Here is a 21,114-nt window from a genome sequence, read left to right on the forward strand (position 1 = left end):
AAATAAAACAGACATCAAGGTTATGAATGGTTTACTAATCCAAGTACTTCCCATTGAACCTATTGTTTAAAGGGAATCCCATGGAGTTGGCATTGTTCTCTTAAATATAGAAATATCCGCCTGTGCTTGGTGCATTTTACTAACAGAAAATGATTCTGGAAAGCTCTATGCCTGAATACACTCCTGTTTCCACATTATCATGTCTCATGTAGTTAATATATAACTAACCCCTAAGCGGGCCCTCGAACCTGCTTCATTTCCTAAGTCACGGTCTATGACCCATCTTGTACCCTGCACCATCTCCTCTTTTTGCAATTCCTGCTTACTGCATCACTGCTGCAGCGCCAAGATTGTCCCATTTCAGCCTTTCCCTGGCTCTCAGCTGTTGGACTGTATCAGCCTTGGGCAAATGCATTCTTCAAGGCCCCTTCTGCACAAGTTCAGCCCATAACATCTATCAGAGTAGGGTGTCTAATGTCAGAAGAAACAACAGGCAGCATTTTGGTAAAGTATCTCTTGAACACATTAACACGTTTGCCTGAAAGCCACACATGACATCTTGGCATATTGCCTGGTTCTGCCCTCTGCCTGCCAGCTGCAGACGCTGTGTTGGTATTTGATCTGCATTCTAGGCCATGCTGTGTCATCTCCTGTACCGTTTATCAAGGGCTGCTTCACTGCGTGAACCCCCTTTCACACACAGCATCCTGAACAAGTGCCTCCTCCTTTAAAATAAAGACAGATCTAATCATCCTTGATCCATTAAAGGCAACAGATTGTTCATATTGTCAGACTCATTGTCTCTGTTCAGGGTTTGTCATCCTCAGCTCCTGGGTGGGTCCCAAGCTCTCCTGTGTTGACTGCCCGTGTGCTGTCCCTGGCCACATTCATCAGGAAATGCATCAGCTATGGCTCCACTAGGACACATCACCATGCTCCCTGTAGTTTTCCTTTCATGCGTCTGAAATACAAGTCTGAAACCCACAGCAGCACTGATATAGTGAACAACTGTGGAAGTGATGGCTGCTCTGGGACTTACAGGAATGTGCTGAGTCTCTCTGGAGTTTCTGCAGGACAGGTGCCCATGTGCGGTAACCCTAACGTACATGGGGGCCATGGCTGACTGAGTCCTCCAATTTGTGAGGAATCAGCAGCTGCTCGCTCTCCTGTGGATCTGGAAAAGGTCTTTGCACACAGGCTTGAGTGTTTTACCATCTACTTTATATTCCACGGGAGAAAGTAATTCACTTCACCTGGCTTGCTCTTTCAGGAGCCCACACTGAACCAACCACTAGGAGGAGTTAGTGAGAACTCATTTCCTTGACTAGCACCTCTTCTTCTATGGGGTCCAGATGATGAGATAATGAGACAGCCCAGACAGAAGACCCTGGTCTGAGAAGAAGGTGTGTTGTGCCTGCCATGGCTTGGACTCCCCTCATCTTCATTTTTCCATCTCAATGTACAGGTACGGACAGGCCCAAGAGTCCTGGGGAGAACTTCTAAATTTAGTCAGTCCCTTCTGGTTCAGATCCCCAAAATGCTGTACCTCAACTCTGCTGTTCACTGTGGTTTATGCTTTGGCAGGTTTTTTTCTCGGGCTATATTGACAGAAACACCGTCCTCCTCTATGCCTCTTGGATCAACAGCCAGACTCACCTGCGCCCTGAGGAGTGACATCGGCATTGGCGATAACAACATTTACTGGTACCAGCAGATGAAGGGGAGCCCTCCCAGGGTTTTCCTGTGCTACTGCAAAGACTCAAACAAGTCACTGGGGCCTAGAATCCCCATTACATTCTCTGGATCCAGAGAAGCCTCAAAAAATGTTGCAAATTTGCACATCTCTGAACTATATAGATGTAGGATGAAACTCAGCACTGCTGTGTTATCTGGGAAAGTAGTGTTTCCCACAGTGATACAGGCAGATGGGGAAGTAGCCATCAATAGTAGCTTCTGCTAAGAAAACAAATCAGTTCTGTTAGAGTGCATGTAGTGGCCACAGGGAAGGGAGCAAGGAGGCTCCGCCAACATCGCCTGCCACAGCACCAGTTCTGAACATTGCAGAGGCCCATGGTATTGGTTTTGATCACCCAGAAAGATGCCCCCACCACATGGAGGGCAAACTGTGTACAAGTATTTGAAGGGCAACTACCACAAGGCACACGAGATGTACTGAATGCTCTTCTTCAGATACATGTCTAGAAACAAACATTCAGAATCCTGAGATCTCAGGTACTCAAGAGTATTTCTCTTCTTCGGTCATGGCCAGCAGAGCAGTCCAGGCTGACCTGACCCTGCCGATACTCGAATCCCTGGGGAAGGTAACGGTATATATAGCTGATGAACTATAAGAGAACTGTAGAGCCAGCTACAGTGTTCAGTTTGACGGATCTAAATTCGCAAGAGCAAGTAGTGTTGGTGGCCAGAACTGAAGTGGTCCAGTGGAGGATCTGGGAAACTGGGCCATCTCAGCTTCCACCAGCCCCTCATGCTGTGGGTCTGCAATACTACTGTAAGTCTCAGTATTACTTCCTGCCCCCCACTGAGGGCAAGGGCTGTACCAACATGACAGACAGGTACTCCACTACACAAGGCTTCTGAAGCGGGTGGGTGAGTTCGTGGCCCAGGCTGTGTACAACTGTTTCTCTGTTTGAAAAACAAGAAAGGTACCCAGGTTTCTGTGATTCTGAAGTTTTGTATTCTGTTTCTCTTTTCTTCTTATTTTATTTATTCTTATTATTTATTTCATCATAAAACGTTTATTAGAATGCTCTTTTTAATAAAGATTTATTTCTATCATTTAATGTGTATGGGTGTTTCACAAACATGTTTGTCTGCACAGTATGCATGCAGTGCCTGTGGAAAACAGAAGAGGATGTTGTATCCCTTGGAACTAGAGTTATAGATAGCTAATAGCTTCCATTAGACTTCTGGCAAGTAAACCCAAGTCTTGTTCAAGAGCCACAAGTACTCTTAACGGTGAGCCTTCTCTTTTTTTTTTAAACATTTTTTTATTGATAAAAGAAGAATAAAGAAAAAAAAATTTCCACCTCCTCCCAGCCTCCCCTTTCCCTCCCCCTCCTCCCACTCTTCTCCCTCTCCTCCCACTCTTCTCCCCCTCCTCCCCCCCTCACCCCTTCCCCCAACTCCTCTCCCCCTCTCTCTCCAGACCAAAGAGCAGTCAGGGTTCCATGCCCTGTGGTAAGTCCTAGGTCCTCCCCCCTCCGTCCATATCTAGGAAGGTGAACATCCAAACTGGCTAGGCTCCCACCAAGCCAGCAGATTGCGTAGGATCAAAACTGCGTGCCATTGTCCTTGGCGTCTCATCAGCCCTCATTGTTCGTCATGATCAGAGAGTTCAGTTTTATCCCATGCTTTTTTTGGTAATAGTCCAGCTGGCCTTGGTGAGCTCCCAGTAGATCAGCTCCACTGTCTCAGTGGGTGGGTGCACCCCTCGTGGTCCCGACTTCTTTGCTCATGTTCTCCCTCCTCCTGCTCCTCATTGGGACCTTGGGAGCTCAGTCCAGTGCTCCAGTGTGGGTCTCTGTCTCTATCTCCATCCCTCGCCAGATGAAAGTTCTAAGATGATATGCAAGATATTCGTCAGTATTGCGCTAGGATGGGGTCATTTCAGGTTCCCTATCCTCAGCTGCCCAAGGAACTAACTGGGGACCTCAGCTTGGGCACCTGGGAGCCCCTCTAGGGTCAATTCTCCTGCCCACCCTAAAGTGGGTCCCTTAACTAAGGATTGTGGTTCCGTGCTCCCCTATCCAACCTTCCTTTATCCCGATCCTCCTATTTCCCCAAGTCCCCCCTCCTTCCCTTCTACCTTTTCTCTCCCCATCTCCCCTTACCCCCTTCCCACCCCACCCCCAAGATCCCACTTTTCTCCCAGGCAATTTTGTCTACTTCCCTTATCCAAGAGGATCTTCAGAATCACAGAAACCTATTTTTCACAAAAAAAATCTAAAAATACACAATAGAGGAAAATATAGCATTATCAACAAATGGTGTTACCAAAACTTAATAGATATGTGTAGAAGAATGGATGTCCTATCTCTCACTGTGTACAAAGTTCAACTCCACATGAATCAGATACCTCAATACAAAATCAAAAACTGAAATTCCTAGAAGAAAGGCAGAAAGCCTACTGCAACATGTAGGATTAGTAAGGTATTTCTGAGTATGACCCCACTCACTTAGGAACTGTGGTGGTTTGAAGGAGAATGAGTCCCTCAGGCTCACATGTTTGAATATTTTGTCCTCCATTTGTGGAAATGCTTGGGAAGGTTGAGGATGTCTTCTTTTTGGAGAAAGTGTGCCACTGGGCAGTGGGCTTTGAGGTTTTAAAAGACTCATGCCATTCCTGGTGTGTGCCCCTCTCTGTCTCCTGTTTACAGATCAAGATGTGAAGTTTTAGCTATTGCTGCCACTAGGACTCCACCCCCTCTGAAACCATAATCCAAATTAAATATTTTCTTTTATAAAAAAAAAGAGAGAAAGGTACCCAGGGGGTCTTTACAAGGTGCGCACAGAAGGTCCTGTCCATCAAGGGGACCTTCTTTCAATCCTTGCTCAACTTCATCTGGTTTCTGCTGCTGGCTGTGGACAAGCTGACTGTGTTCACAGTGAGCACCACCTGCTTCCCTACATGGGGACCCCATGTACAAAGTGTACCTGGACAGGGGAGCTGCCAAAGCAGACCTCCTCCAGAGAGGGCAACCTGGGAACAAGCTGAGCAGCCTCGTGGACTCCTCAGAGCAGGAGGATGGGGACAAGTGCTAGGATGGCAGAAGCCTCATCAGCCTGCACGGAAGCTGCCTGGCCAGCATGGAGATGCCCATGACCACCACCACTGGGACGGATTCAGTGCCAGGATGGCATGAGGCCCCTTACACAGTAGGCTCCTGTTCAGGGGCTGGAGGGGCCTCCTGTGCAGAGTCTGTCCCTATTTATGTATAGAGGTCAAGGGCTGTGTGGTAAGGACCAGGAACAAAGCCCAGCTTCTGCTGCCCACGGATGTTCCTCATATCTCCCACAATAAAGCACAAGTCCTGCTGCAGCATCCTGTGCCGTCCTTGTCTCTGGTTCCTTGTGGAGGGCTCTAGTGGGACAGGCAGCTGGTATCAGTAACCTGTATCCCTTCTTGCGTGTTCACTGTTGCCATGGCACGCCAGAGGAGTGGTACTCACTACTGGGGGCCATGCAGGATCCTGAATCCTGCAGATGAGAGCGCTTTTTTGTTTGATTTCTGTTTGGACACAGAGTTGTTTTCTAATCATGATGAGCTTCTCAGGGACAGAATATGTTCTCCTAGGAGGTAGAGATCAGTCATTCAAGCTACAGCCCCGCTGGTCCCCATGAGCCCCACGCTACTGCTCTGCAGATGTTTTAAAGAGTGTAGTAGGTTCTCATATCCTTCATGTTGTCGTATTTATTTTTTTCTGGGTGAGTGATTTTGCAATCTAATGTTTAGGACTTAACCATTTTAAGAATCCAGGAGTGAGCAACCAACTCTATTACCACAGATAACGCCCATGCTACCAGTCAGATTATAAAGGGAGACTCCATATTTTTCACAAATAAAATAAATAAAATTTCTGGATTACAACACTCTCAGCTGCTAGGGAAGGAAGCAGATGTGTCCTATTCTCTATAAACTGGGATTTAAGGACGGCTTATGTCGTCAGTTGATTAGTTCTCAATTTTTTTCTAAAGGTTTGTTTACGTTTTGGATCTATTGGTTTAATTTCTCTGACCCAGATATATCTAGAATTTTAACCCTTTTATTAGGGTTTCCTGGCTCATAGATTTCAGAACTGTCTAGCCTTGTGATTTTTTTTGTTCTTGTTTCCATTTATTAGTCTAGGAATATACAAAAGCGTGACATGGCACAACAATCTCATGGAAAGAAAACAGAATACACAGGAGGGGGCAGCTCTCTTCCCTGGCCCAATGCCTCAGGAAGGCACACATGTGAGGCGTGGGTACGGGGCCTCCTGTCCTGGACCCAGTGTGCTACACCGAAAGCCAGGCCCTTTTTTGAACAGAAGAGAGACCCTTCCTCACACCAGACTTGGGGTGTGGCTCAGGAGAGCTCAGGCGGCTGAAATAACATGCTCCAAGCCACTGCTGAGCTGTGCTGAATCTACGGTGCCAGCCTTCAGAGTAAAACCAGCCAACAGCAGCGAGATAACCCAAGACAGTACCTGTGGGACATCCTTGTCCCTAGCACAGTATATAGGCCAGCATAGGCTCAGATTGGAGAAAAGGGGTAGGGTGAAGAGCAGAGAGGAGACTCCAGATGCTATCTGCCACCTTCCCCAAAGGGGCCAACTCTGTTCCCTGCATCCTCCCCTTGGCAAGAAGAACCAGACCTTCAGTCACATGTAGGGTGTTGGGAATGGAGATGTTTGCTAAACACGGCCTCTGCCTCTTGAGAATCCCTGGAGAAAAGAGGATTATCTAAGTGGCCAAGTCATAAGGATTGTCCTTCCCTAGTTCAGCAGGGCCAGCTGTCTGTTGTTTGGGGAACCCTAGCGGGGGCTGGATAAGAAACCATCAAGGCCCAGAAATGTCAGCCACCACCTTGTGCAGGACATACTAGATGTGAGAACTTAAAATACTGACTCGCCCCTTCTTACAAAAGATCTAACATGGCAATGGTTTAACAAATTATAATTTCTTTTAAATAACCCAAGACACCCATGACGCTTCCAAATTTACAGAGCAAGATGCACTTGAGAACTTGGTAGAAAAGGATTCGCAGTCGCTCCTTCCAGGAGCTGGACCCCACAGGCTGGGTCAGTTCACCTCCAGCACCTCCGTCTCCGGAAGGCAGAATTTGGTCTTGTGATTGTCAAAGAGCTTCACCAGGGCCTCCATGTACATGGCGTGGTACATGTCGATGTCCTTCTGGGTCGGGTACTCCAGCTTGGGGATGGTGATGGGCTCACCCACAACAGTAGTGATAGGCTTGGAGTAGGGCACCAGCCCCCAGGTGTCAGAGGAGAAGAGGCCTCGGCCATGGAAGATGCACGGGGCAAAACCAATATACTTCTGGAACTTCTTCTGGACCCAGCGGCCCCAGAAGCCTTCCTCAAAGATCACCTGCTTGTACACCTCATTCTCTCCAAAGGAATAGGTGGGAACCAGATCAGCTCCAAGGCGCAGGGCCAGCTTTACAAAGCCCTTGCAGTTCCACAGAGTGACTGCGTTCTTACCAGGCATGGAACTCAGGGACTCGGCTGCACCTCCCACCACGATGATGATAGCATTGCCACTCCCCTTCTTTGAAAGCAAGTAGTCTATGGTGTCTTGGTTGACAGGGCAGATGCCTCCAGACATCAAGTACTCCCGAAGGACAGGCATCCGGAAGTTGCCAGCCAACTTGGCCAAGTAGGGCCTTATGCTGGGAAACTGTTTGCTAACTTCGGTCGCCTCCATGCTGAAGTTGCAGAAGGCACCCAGGCCCAGGATGCCATGGGGATGGTACCCAAAGATATAGTTCCTGGTGGTCAGCAGGTTTTGCGTCTTCACCAGCTGGATGGGAAAGTAGTCTCGGAAATAGCGCCACACGGCCCAGTTCTGCACCTACTGCGGTCTCCTGCCACCATTCTTGGGCGTGTTCCAGTCAAAGGCCAGCCAGGTGAAATAGAGCACAGCTAACGGCCAGCAGTCGGTGCAGAAGGTGCACATGAGAATAACACTGCAAGCCACTCCTAGCACCAGGAAGGACAGGACCCACTATAGGACTGAGATGACCTGGAGCTGCTTTTCCACCTTGGACCTGTTGAGCCAGGAGACAGAAAAGATGTCTTGGAGGGCCGCGAGGATGCTGGAGCCAGTGCCCCATCGCCCAGACCCCTCGCATGACAGGGCAGATCCTCCATTCTTGTTCTCTCTAAGGGCAGCTTCGGCCCAATGCTCACCCCACAGGACTCCGGAGTTGGCGGTGATGAGGGTCTTCATGCCGAAGTTGGTGCACGTCAGGGCCCTGCAGAAAGCTGCCTCCCGCCGCGCCCCTGGCCCATGCCCCGGCCGCCAGGGCCGGAGCTTGGGGAGCTGGGGAGCAGCGCCCAGGCCTAGGCAGGCAGCTGCTGCCACTCCAGTTAAGCCTAGAAGCCAGCGAAGCGCGGCCACGGCCTAGCCTTGTGATTTTTTTAAAAAAAATTATTTCTTGAGATTATACTTACATCACTTTCCCTTACCCTTAATTCATCCTCCCATGTACCCTGCCTTGTTCTCTTTCAAACCATGGCCTCTTTTCTCACTCCTGCACACATTCATTTATGTACATAAATATTTCTACATACATAAACACAAACTGCTCAGACTATATAATCTTTTTTGTATGCATGTTTTTAGGTTTGACCATTGGTTTTGGGTCGCCAATAATAAGTGTGTGCTCCTCATGAGGAAGACTATTTCTCCTACCCTCATCATTCTTTGGTTGAGGTGTTTTCATTTAGGGTTGAGTCTTTGGGTTTTTGCTACCCATACATGTTGTTGAGACATTATGGGAAATGCTTCTGTTATTACTTGGAGGCACAGTCTCACAGCAAACTCCCTGATTCTCTGTACTCCCTGACTCTCTGTCCCTTACAATCTTTCCACCTCCTCTTACTCAACTTTCACTGGGGTGTGGGAGTGTGGACTACACAGCCCTGTGGTTTGATTGATTGTGGTTTTGTGTAGTGGTCTCCATCTGTTGCAAAGGGAAGTTCATTGATGAAGGATGATGACTATACTTATCAGTGAGTATAAATTCATGTTTATAGTTGTTACAGATTATTCTGGTTTAGTGGCTGTACAGTTTCCTATAATAACCATAATTTCTCTAGGATTGAGTAGTTAGGTAGTTTTCCCCTACAAGGTATGGTATTCCTTTTGATGTATGGGTCTTAAAATCAATTGGAGGGCTTGTGGTTAGCACTAAGGTATGTTTGTCAATAGTGAGTTTGTAGGGTTATCATACCCTGCTGGTTATTGTTGAGGGTTCATAGGTATCAAGCTGGGTAAAGATTATGTAGGTTGAAGATGCTTTCTTTCTTCCATTGTATACTTTTAGCTCCTTTATCAAAAATGAGGTGTTCATAGGTTTGTGGGTTAAAATCTGGGTCTTCTATACGATTCCATTGGTCGACTTTTCTGTTTTTATGCCAGTACCACACTGTTTTCATTACTGTTACTCTGTAATAGAGTTTGAAGTCGGGGATGGTAATGCCTCCAGAAGATCCTTTATTGTATAGGATTGTTTTGGCTATCCTGGGTTTTTTGTTTTTCCATATAAAGTTGATTATTGTCCTCTCCATTTCTGTGAAGAATTTTGATGGGATCTTGATGGGGATTGCATTGAATCTATAGATTGCCTTAGGTAGAATTGCCATTTTTACTATGTTGATCCTCCCAATCCAAGAGCAAGGGAGGTCCATCCATTTTTTGGTATCCTCTTCAATTTCTTTCTTCAATGCCTTAAAGTTCTTGTCAAATAGATCTTTCACTTCCTTGGTTAGATTTACCCCAAGATATTTTATGCTGTTTGTGGCTATCGTGAAAGGTGAAGCTTCTCTGATTTCCCTCTCTGCTTCCATATCCTTTGTGTATAAGAGGGCGACTGATTTTTTGGAGTTGATCTTGTATCCTGCCACATTACTAAAGCTGTTTATCAACTGTAAAAGTTCTTTGGTGGAGTTTTTGGGGTCGCTTATGTACACTATCATATCATCTGCGAATAACGAAAGTTTAACTTCTTCCTTTCCAATTCGAATCACCTTGATCCCATTATGTTGTCCTATTGCTATTGCTACAACTTCAAGCACTATATTGAAGAGGTATGGTGAGAGTGGACAGCCTTGTCGTGTTCCTGAGTTAAGCGGGATGGCTTTGAGTTTCTCTCCGTTTAATTTGATGTTAGCTGTCGGCTTGCTGTACAATCTGTAGAAGAATGAAAATAGACCCATATCTATCACTGTGCACAAAACTCAAGTCCAATTGGATTAAAGACCTCAATATCAGCCCGAACACACTGAAAATGATAGAAGAGAAAGTGGGAAATACCCTACAACAGTTGGGCACAGGAGATTGCTTCCTATGTATAACCCCAGCAGCACAGACATTAAGGGCAACATTGAATAAATGGGACCTACTAAAACTGAGAAGCTTCTGTAAAGCAAAGGACACTGTCACTAAGACACAAAGGCAACCTACTGACTGGGAGAAGATGTTCTCCAACCCCGCAACAGACAAAGGTCTGATCTCCAAAATATATAGAGAACTCAAGAAACTAGACTTTAAAATGCTAATTAACCCAATTAAAAAAATGGGGCACTTAACTGAACAGAGAATTCTCAACAGAAGAAGTTCAAATGGCCAAAAGACACTTAAGGTCGTGCTCAACTTCCTTAGCAATCAGGGAAATGCAAATCAAAACAACTTTGAGATATCATCTTACACCTGTCAGAATGGCTAAAGTCAAAAACACCAAGGATAGCCTTTGCTGGAGAGGCTGTGGAGGAAGGGGTACCCTCACCCATTCCTGGTGGGAATGCAATCTTGTGCAACCACTGTGGAAGTCAGTGTTTCGGTTTCTCAGGAAATTCGGGATCAACCTACCCCTGGACCCAGCAATACCACTCCTGGGAATATACCCAAGAGATGCCCTATCATATGACAAAAGCATTTGTTCAACTATGTTCATAGCAGTATTATTTGTAATAGTCAGAACCTGCAAACAACCTAGATGCCCTTCAATGGAAGAAAGGATGAAAAAAGTATGGAATATATACACATTAGAGTACTACGCTGCGGTAAAAAAACATGAGTTCTCGAATTTTGCATGCAAATGGATGGAAATAGAAAACACTATCCTGAGTGAGGTATCCCAGACCCAAAAAGATGAACATGGAATGTACTCACTCATAATTGGTTTCTAGCCATAAATAAGGGTCACGGAGTCTACAATAGTTGAATCTAAAGAAGCTAAGTAAGAAGGTGAACCCAAGGAAAAACATATACTTATCCTCTTGGCTAAGGGAAGTAGAAAAAATTGCCGGGGAGAAAATTGGGATCTTGGGGGTGGGGTGGGATGGGGGTAAGGGGAGATTGGGAGAGAAAAGTTAGAAGGGAAGGAGGCGGGGCCTTGGGGAAACAGGAGGATTGGGATAAAGGAAGGTTGGACAGGGGAGCACGGAACCACAATTCTTAGTTAAGGGAGCCACTTTAGGGTTGACAAGAGACCTGACCCTAGAGGGGCTCCCAGGTGCCCAAGCCGAGGTCCCCAGTTAGTTCCTTGGGCAGCTGAGGATAGGGAACCTGAAATGACCCTATCCTATAGCAATACTGACGAATATCTTGCATATCACCATAGAACCTTCATCTGGTGATGGATGGAGATAGAGACAGAGACCCACACTGGAGCACTGGACTGAGCTCCCAAGGTCCCAATAAGGAGCAGAAGGAGGGAGAACATGAGCAAAGAAGTCGGGACCACGAGGGGTGCACCCACCCACTGAGACAGTGGAGCTGATCTATTGGGAGCTCACCAAGGCCAGCTGGAATGTGACTGAAAAAGCATGGGATAAAACTGGACTCTCTGAACATGGCGAACAATGAGGGCTGATGAGACGCCAACAACAATGGCACGGGGTTTTGATCCTACGTAATGTGCTGGCTTTGTGGGAGCCTAGCCAGTTTGGATGTTCACCTTCCTAGATATGGACGGAGGGGGAGGACCTAGGACTTACCACAGGGCAGAAAACCCTCACTGATCTTTGGACTGCAGAGGGAGGGGGAAAGGAGTGGGGGGAGGGGGAGAAGGGTGGGAGGAGGGGGAGAAGGGTGGGAGGAAGGGGAGGGAAATGGGAGGCTGGGAGGAGGTGGAAACATTTTTTTTCTCCTTTTCTCAATTTAAAAATAAAATTAAATTAAAAAAAGAAAGAAATTTTTCAACATATACAGAGAAACTATGTTATGTCTTAATTTTTAATTCGCAAATAAACATTATTTTTAGAAACATTTTTTTTTTAAAAAAAAAAGATTGTGTAGGTTGTCTCCTCCTTGTGAAGCTTGCATGACCATGGAAGTTAGACTGCAGAAAGGGAATGTTCAAGTCAGTTCAGTTAACAGGTCTCAGGGATCTTTTTCTGAACAGTTTGGTGTCTTCATCAATAGGGAATTACACTCTGGGCGGGAACAAAGGGCAACATCACTAGGCTGTATGTTTTAAGAGTCTCTTGAGAGCTCTGACCAACAACTCAAATACAGCTTCTCATATCTGGCACTGGCGCCTTAGTTAGGTGGCCTTTGGTTCTCAGGGGAGGACTGCCTTTGCATATGATAAAATCTCACTAACACTATCTCTATACATACTGACTAACACGTATATTTGTGTGTGTGTGTGTGTGTGTGTGTGTGTGTGTGTGTGTGTGTTTAGGTAAAGAGTTAATAGTATGATTCTTTGTGGATTTTTGAAACATTCTTATGGTTGATTAACCAACCTCCCTCCTTCTCCTCTTCTCCCCTTCTCTAAGAACTCCATGTTTCACATTTCTGCTACCAGATATCTAGTATACTATTTTCCTTTGCCCTCCTCTCTGTATTTATCTCCCTCTTCCCCTCTAATCAGCAGTCCTTTCCATTTCTCCTTTATGGTCACTCTTACCCTGACATTACCCTCTCTTTGGCTCCCCAACAACCTTCTTGTGAAGGAGACATCCACCCTATCCTGGTAATTAGCTCTGTTTTATTTAACAGAACATGTACTCACATGTGAAAGTTTGGACCTAGGAGCCTCCAATAAGAGAAAACATGTAATATATTTTTTTCTGTGTCTGGGTTACCACACTCAGTAAGTTCCATCCATTTACCTGCAAAGTGTATGATGTCAGTTTTCATTATAGCTGAGTAGTATTCCATAGAGCCCATGGATCACATTTTCATATCCATTTGTCCATTGTAGGACCCTTGGTGGTTGTCATTTTCTAGCTATTATGAATAGGGCAGCAATGAGCATGCCTGAGAAAACATCTGTAGAGCATATGATAAGTTCTTTGGGCACATGCCATGGACTGGTATAGCTGGGTCATCTGGTAGATATTTTTTTTTATTTTTTGAGGATTCTCCTCAGTAATTTCCAAGTGACCATACCCATTTAGAACTCCAACAGCAGTGGATGTGTATTTAGTTCTTGGCACTACCATCTTTGTTCTCTATCTTAGTTGGGCCCATTAAGCACTACATACAGCATTTGACCACTTTTCAAAAGTCCCAAAGTCTTCCACATCAAAAAAGTAAAACAACAACCAACCAACCAGACCAAACTAAAATTATTACCAGCTTAGGTCTGTCAGCAACTATTAATACCCCACTCTCTGGTACCAACTTCAGTATCAGTTATTTTTCTATTGCTGTGATAAGACCAAGGTAACTCATAGAAGAAAGAATTGGTGGCAGCTGAGGTGACTGAAGAAAACCTTGGTGGCTAGGCCTGGGCCTGCTCCCTCAGCATTTCAGGACCTGAGGGGGCCACATGGGCCTGAAGGTGATGATGGGAGCCGAGGCATGGAGGAGCAGAGAGAGGCCGGCTCCAAATCACTGAATAGAAACTCTTAGGGGTTGGAGCTGTTGGAAAAGCCAAGCCTGCCCTGGTGATACAGCTAATTCAGAAACAATTTGTAGAGAGCAGGCCTGAGGCAGCAAACTCCACAAGAACAGGTATAGGGGAGCAACCACTGAATGAGTGGAGCAGGGCCAGAGACCTCTGCAAGTCTGGGCATGAATTTGGGACCTTCAAGGGAGTATACCTGAGCCAAGACCCCTGCTGATCCAAATGTGAGACTGGGACCTCCAAGGAACTAGGCCTGAGCCAGGACCTCTCTGGGTCTGGCCAGGAGACTGGGTCTGGGACCTTCAAGGCAGGAGGCAGAAACCAGAGACCTCTTCAGGTCCAGGCATAAGTCTGGGACCTCTGAGGCAGTGGGCCTGATCCGGGATCTCTGCAGATCTGGGCATTGGTCTGGGACCTCCAAGGTAGTAGGCCTGAGCCAGGTCCTCTGTAAGTTCAGATGCACACGGGTCTGGACCTCTATGGGAATAGATCAGAGCCAGAGACCTTTGCAGGACCAACCCCAAGCCAGGGACTTCTGCAGGAGCAGATCCAGACCAAGGACACTTAACAGAAACAGGTTTGAGCCAACAACCTAGGCCAGAGCAGTCCTGAGTGAGTGAACCCCACAGGGGCAGGACTGAGACACTGACCTGTACTGGAGTGAACCTGGAAAGGCTGAACTCCACAGGAGCAGGACTAAGCCAGAGACCTTGACCAGAGCAGGCCTGAGGCAGTGAATTCTACAGGAACAGGACTGAGGCAGAGACCTAGCCAAGAGCAGGCCTGGGACAGCAAAGAATTCCACAAGAGCAAACTCCACAGGAGCAGTGCAAACCCCGGGAGTGCTTAGCAACCTCCAGGAACACAGAGTGACCAATGAGTAATTGGAACCATAGCACTGGCTGCACCATGATGAACAACCATCTGAGCCTTGGATCCACTGGAACCAGGAAGATTAATCACCAGAGTCACAGACAGCCCCAACAACACCAATTAGAGGAAAAGATGAGTAGACAAGGTAAGAACACAGGCAACACAACAAAGAACAACACGACACCAGTAAAATCTAGTGACCCTACAACAAGACTTGAACAACCAAGTATCAATGAAGCAGAAGAAAATGACCTAAAAAAAAATAACTTCAGGAGAATGTTTCAAATGCGTAAAGAGGAAATGAGAAATTCCCTCAAAGAAATGGAGGAAAAGACAAACAAAAAATTGGAAGGCATCAACAAATCCCTTAAAGAAAACCAAGCAAAACATCTGAAAGGAGCTACTCAAGACTTGAAAACTGAAATAGAGATAATAAAATGAAAAAAGAATGAAAAAATAGACTTCAAACTAAAATAAATAACTTATAGAAGCAGAAATCGTGAGAAAACGATCCAGAACCGCAAATGCAAGCATAAACAGCAGAATACAAGAGATGGAAGAATCTCAAGTGCTGAAGATACAATAGAGAAATTAGACTCATCAGTCAAAGAAAGCACTAAATCTAACAAAAGCTTAGCCCAAAATATCCAGGAAATGTGGGACACCATGAAAAGACCAAACCTAAGAACAATGGGTATAGAAGGAGAAGTTCAACTCAAAAAGCACATAAAATATATTCAACAAAATCATACTAGAAAACTTTTCCAATCTAAAGAAAAGCATGCCTATAAAGATACAAGAAATTTACAGAAAACCAAATAGACTGAACCAAAAATCTTTCACAACATAATAGTCAAAACACAAAACATACAGAATGAAGAAAGAATATTAAGAGCTATAAAAGAAAAGGCCAAGTAACATATAAAGGCAAACCCATCAGAATAATACCTAACTCTGAAAACCAGAAGGTCCTGGACAGATATTATGCAGACACTAAGAGACCACAGATGCCAGTAAGACTACTCTACCTAGTGAAACTTTCAATCACCATAGATGGAGAAAACAAATATTTCATAACATAACCAGGTTTAAACAATATGCATCCACACATCAAGTCCTATGAAAAGCTCATGAAGGAAAACTCCAACCCAAGGAAGTTAGCTGCGACCATAAAAACACAGGCACTAGATAATCCCACTCCAGCAAATCCCAAAGAAGGGGAACACACACTACCACCAAAATAAGAGGAATTAACAATCACTGGTCATTAATATCTCTTAATATCAGTGGACTCGATTCACTTATAAAAAGACACAGGCTAACGGAATGGGTACGAAAACAGGAGTTGACCTGTGGCATACAAGAAACACACTTCAACTTCAAATACAGATATTACCTCAGAATAAAGGGTTAGGAAAAGATTTTCTAGGCAAATGGACCTAGGAAACAAGTGGACGTAGATATCCTAATATCTAACAAAATAGACTTCAAACTAAAATTTATCAAAATAGATAGAAAAAATATTTCGTATTCATCACAGGAAAACATCAAGGTGAAGTCTCAATTATGAACATATTTGCCCCACATACAAGGGCAGCCACATTTGTAAAAGAAACATCACTAAAGCTTAAATCTCACATCAAACCCCACATACTAATAGTGGGAGACTTCAACACCCACTCTCAACAATGGACAGGTCTGTAGACAGAAAACTAACAGAGAAATAAGGGAACTAACAGATGTCATGACTCAAATGTACTTAACAGACATCTATAGAACCTTCCAACCAAACACAAAAGAATATACCCTATTCTCGGCACCTTATGGAAATGTCTCTAAAATAGACCACTTACTTGGTCACAAAACAAATCTGAACAGATATATAAAAATTGGAATAACCACCTGTATCTTCTCAGATCACCATAATGTAAAGTTAAAATTCAATAAAACAAATTACAAAAAGTCTGTAAACACTTGGAAACTGAATAATGCTCATCTAAAATATCACTAGGTCAAGGAAGAATAAAGAAAGAAACTAAAGACTTCCCAGAATACAATGAAAATTAATGCACAACATACCCAAATTTATGGCACAGTATGGAAACAGTGCTAAGAGGAAAGCTCATAGCACTAAATACATACATAATGAATTTGGAGAAATCTCATACCAGTGACATAACATCACACCTGAAACATCTAGAACAAAAAGAAATAAGTGCACCCAGGATGAGTAAATGACAGGAAATGATCAAACTGAGGACTGAAATCAATAAAACAGAAAGTGAACAATATAAAGAATCAAAGAAACAAAAAGTTGGTTCTTCAAGAAAATAAAAAGAATGGGCAAATCCTCATCCAAACCAGCCGAAAAGCAGAGGGAGAATATCCAAATAAACAAACTCAGAAATGAAAAGGGAACATGACAAGAGACACTGAGGATATCCGAGAATCATCAGGTCATACTTCAAAAACATGTACACCACAAAATTGGAAAATTTAAAAGAAATTGACATTTTTGTGGATAGGTGCCATATACCAAAATTAAATCTAGATCAAATAAACAATTTAAGCAGACTGATTACCCTTAATGAAGTAGAGGCAGTCATTAAAGTCTCCCAGCCAAAAGACCTCGGGACCAAACGGATTCAGTCTAGAATTCTCGCAGAATTGCAAAGAAAAGCTAGTACCAATACTCCTCACAATATTCCACACAATAGAAACAGAAGGAACATTGTCAAACTTCTTTTATGAAGCTACAGTTATTTGGATACCCAAACCACAGAAAGGTACAACAAGGAAAGAGAATTACATACTAAATCAAACACCCGATTTTTGACAAAGAAGCAAAAAATATCAAATGGAAAAAAGAAAGCATAATTAACAAGTGGTGCTGGTGTAACTGGATATCAACGTGTAGAAGAATAAAAATACACCCATATCTATCACCATGTACAAAACTCAAGTACAAATGGATCAAAAACCTCAACAAAAAGCCAGCCACACTGAACCTTAGAGAAGAGAAAGTGGGAAGTACACTTTTGCACACTGGCACAGGAGACCACTTCCTAAATATAACCCCAGTAGCATGGACACTGAGAGAAACGATTAATAAATGGGACCTCCTGAAACTGAAAAGCTTCTGTAAAGTAAAGGACATGATCAACAAGACAAAACGACAGCCTACAGACTAGGAAAAGATCTTCACTAACCCCACATCAGACAGAGGTCTGATCTCCAAAATATACAAAGAATTCAGGAAATTGGTCATTAAAGGAACACAGAATCCAACTAAAAAATGGAGTACAGACCTAAACAGAGAACTCTCAACAGAGGAATCTAAAATGGCTGAAAGACACTTCAGGAAATGTTCAACATCCTTAGTCATCAGAGAAATGAAAATGAAAACAACTCTGAGATTCCATCTTATACTTGTAAGAATGGCTAAGATCAAAAAATTTGATGACAACTTATGCTGGAGAGGTTGTGGGGTAAAGAGAACACTCCAGCATTGCTGGTGGGAATGCAAGCTGGTACAGCCCCTTTGGATATCAGTATGGTGATTTCTCACATAATTAGGAAACAATGTTCCTCAAGATAACAGTAATACCACTTTTGGGTATATATCCAAAGGATGCCCAGTTGTGCCACAAGGACATGTGCTCAACTACATTCATAGCAGCATTGTCATAGCCAGAACCAGGAAACAACCTAAATGCCCCTTGATCAAAGAATGGATAAGTAAAATGTGTTGCATTTACTCAACAGAAAAAAAATGACATCTTGAATTTTGCAGGAAAATGGATGGAGTTAGAAAAAATCATTTTGAATGAGGTAACCAAGACCCAGAAAGACAATTATCATATGTACTCACTCATAATTGCTTTTTAAACATAAAGCAAAGAAAACCATCCCACAAATCACAATCCCAGAGAAGCTAGACAACAATGAGGACCCTAAGAGAGACATACATAGATCTAATCTACATGAGAAATAGAAAAATACAAGATCTCCTGAGTAAATTGGGAGCATGGGGACCTTGGAGAAGGATGAAGAAGAGGTGAGAGGCAGGGAGGGAAGGAGAGAAAAAATATAGAGCTCAACCAACAAAAATCAATTTAAAAAATAGAATTAAAGTCCCTGATATTATTTTTATTCTTTCACGTTTTCTTCTTTTTCTCTTTATTTTACATTCCAATCACAGTCCGAACTCCCAACCTTCCTCCTGCCCCCCCCTCTCCTCCAGCCCACTCCCCATCCACTCCTACCAATGAGTAAGGGATCCCATGAGGAGCCAACAAAGTCTGGTACATTCAGATTGGGCAGTACCATGCCGCTTCATCCTACATTAAGGCTCACAATGGCACGCACCATAGGGAATGGGCTCCAACAAGCTAACTCATGTGTCAGGGATAGATCATGTGAAGACCCTGATATTAATGCACATACCTATGAAAATCTGATTTGTGACAAAGAAGACAAAATTGTACAATGGAAAAAAGAAAGCATCTTCAAGAAATGGTGCTGGCATAACTGGATGTCAACATGTAGAAGAATGCAGATAGAACCATATCTATTGTCACGCACAGTACTCAAGTCCACATGAATCAAAGACCTCAGCATAAATCTAGTTACATGGAACTTAAATGAAGAGAAAGTGGGAAGTAGCCTTGAACACATGGTCACAGGAGATCACTTCCTAGATAAAACACCAGTAGCACAGACACCGAGAGCAAGAATCAATAAACAGGACCTCCTGGAACTGAGAAGCTTCTGTAAGGCAAAGGACATGGTAAGTAAGATAAAATGCAGACTACAGAATTGGAAAAGGTCTTCACCAGCCCCATAAAGAACTCATGAAATGAGACATCAAAATACCAAATAATCCAATTAAAAAATGGGGTACAGATCTGTAGTAATATGGAGCGGCGGCGGGGCTGCGTCCCCAAACACCCCAGCCGCCTGCCCTGCCCGGCTAGCTTATGCCCCGAAATAATTACACAGACACTGTATTCTTTTCAGCCCTGCTTGGCCCTTAGCTCTGGCCCTTACTGGCTAATTCTGATATCCCAATCAACCCATCTCTAATAATCTGTGAGCACCGGTCTTACCGGGAAAGATTCAGCATGTCTGACCTGGCGGCTTGCTTCATTGCGTGCGCCTGCCTGGGAGAGCGGAGCATGGCCTCTCTTCTGCTCCCGAGAGGAGAGCTGTGGAGTCTGACCTCACTTCCTCTTCCTCCCAGTGTTCTGTTCTGTTTACTCCACCCACCTAAGGGTGGGCCTATCAAATGGGCCTAGCAGTTTCTTTATTGCTTAGCCAAAGAAATCAACAGATTGATATATGACACTCCCACATCACTTCCCCTTTTTCTGTTTAAACAAAAAAAAGGAAGGCTTTAACCTTAACATAGCAAAATTACATATAACAAAACAGTTATCAAGTAAAAATTACATCAGAAGCATTTATACATGTAACAAAATTGACCGTAAATCTCTATCAATACAAATTATTCATACCTATATCATTTCCCCCTTTAAATGTAAAAGAACATTTATAAACTATATTTGGGAACATGGGCGCAGTTTTTTCTCTCCAAACTGCTTCCTGCTGAATGGGGGCGTCGTTAATTAGGTCTTTCATGGTATAACCTGGGTGCTAGTTTCATCTCAGTTGGCAGTATAGCAAAGCAATTTTCTGAAGATGTTCACAGCAACCCTTCAGGAGGACGTGGTCCATCATACCAAATCGGAATAGAAGAAATCCATAGAGTCTCATCCTCTGTGAAAACAAAAGAAGAATCTCTTTTCCAAAGTATCATATCCTTAGATCCAAATTCTGAAATCATACCCTCATGATATCCGTTCTGGTTCCACTTGACAGCCCATATAATGAAATGTCTCTCTGTACTTAGCTCCTTCACAGTCAAAAATTTTAAAGAAAACACAATGTACATAATCCAGACTCTTTGTGAATTTTTCATTTTTACGCGGCTTAGTTTTACTCTATCACTTTACTTTATTCTGTCTCTTTAAGGACTTTACTTTTACTTTTTTTTTAACCATTAACTTTATTCTCTATATTCTTTTTCTTCTCTCTCCCAAGCCTACGTACATTCATCCAACAGTGTGACTCATTCAGTGGTCTGAATCTGTCCTATTGTGAATCTGCAATTTTTTACTATCCAGGAGCACTTTTGATTTGTGCCTTTAAATCATTAGGCGCTTAAGAATCTAAGCTGAGACATTCCTAAGTTAACTTTTTGCTTTTTGAGCGCATATCTGTGGACCAGGCTGTCTTTGAACTCTCAGAGATCCGCCTGTCTCTGCCTTCTAGGCACTGGGATTAAAGGCATGTGCTACCACACCTTGAAGTCACAGAGGTCTATCTCCCTCTGCCTCCCAAGTGTTGGGATTAAAGGTGTGTACTAAGACACACAACAACTCTCTTCCTTTTTTTTGTTTTTTGCTTTAAGAACTTTAACTTTCAGCTTGCATATATTTTTAACACACAGTAAACCATTTAGAAATTTTGTCTTTGAATCTCTCTTTACTGTATATCTCTCTTTGTTTTTCTGACCATATGAGTCTTTAATTTACCAAGCAATATCAGTAGGACTAAAGGTGTGGCTTTGCCAG

At 43.8% G+C, this 21,114-nt stretch overlaps 3 pseudogenes; 1 reads left to right on the top strand and 2 right to left on the bottom strand.

Annotated features, from left to right (window-relative positions):
- Window positions 1–2,194: 2,194 nt before the first annotated feature.
- Window positions 2,195–4,420, top strand: LOC142845653 (Golgi to ER traffic protein 4 homolog pseudogene; annotated as a pseudogene).
- Window positions 4,421–5,904: 1,484 nt separating this feature from the next.
- The window catches only part of LOC142839899 (diacylglycerol O-acyltransferase 2 pseudogene), a 177,410-nt pseudogene continuing 162,200 nt past the window's right edge, over window positions 5,905–21,114 (bottom strand).
- LOC142839886 (diacylglycerol O-acyltransferase 2 pseudogene) lies at window positions 6,590–7,971 on the bottom strand (annotated as a pseudogene).

This window comes from Microtus pennsylvanicus, chromosome 1, assembly GCF_037038515.1.
Source record: "Microtus pennsylvanicus isolate mMicPen1 chromosome 1, mMicPen1.hap1, whole genome shotgun sequence".
NCBI classification, from domain to species: Eukaryota; Metazoa; Chordata; class Mammalia; order Rodentia; family Cricetidae; genus Microtus; species Microtus pennsylvanicus.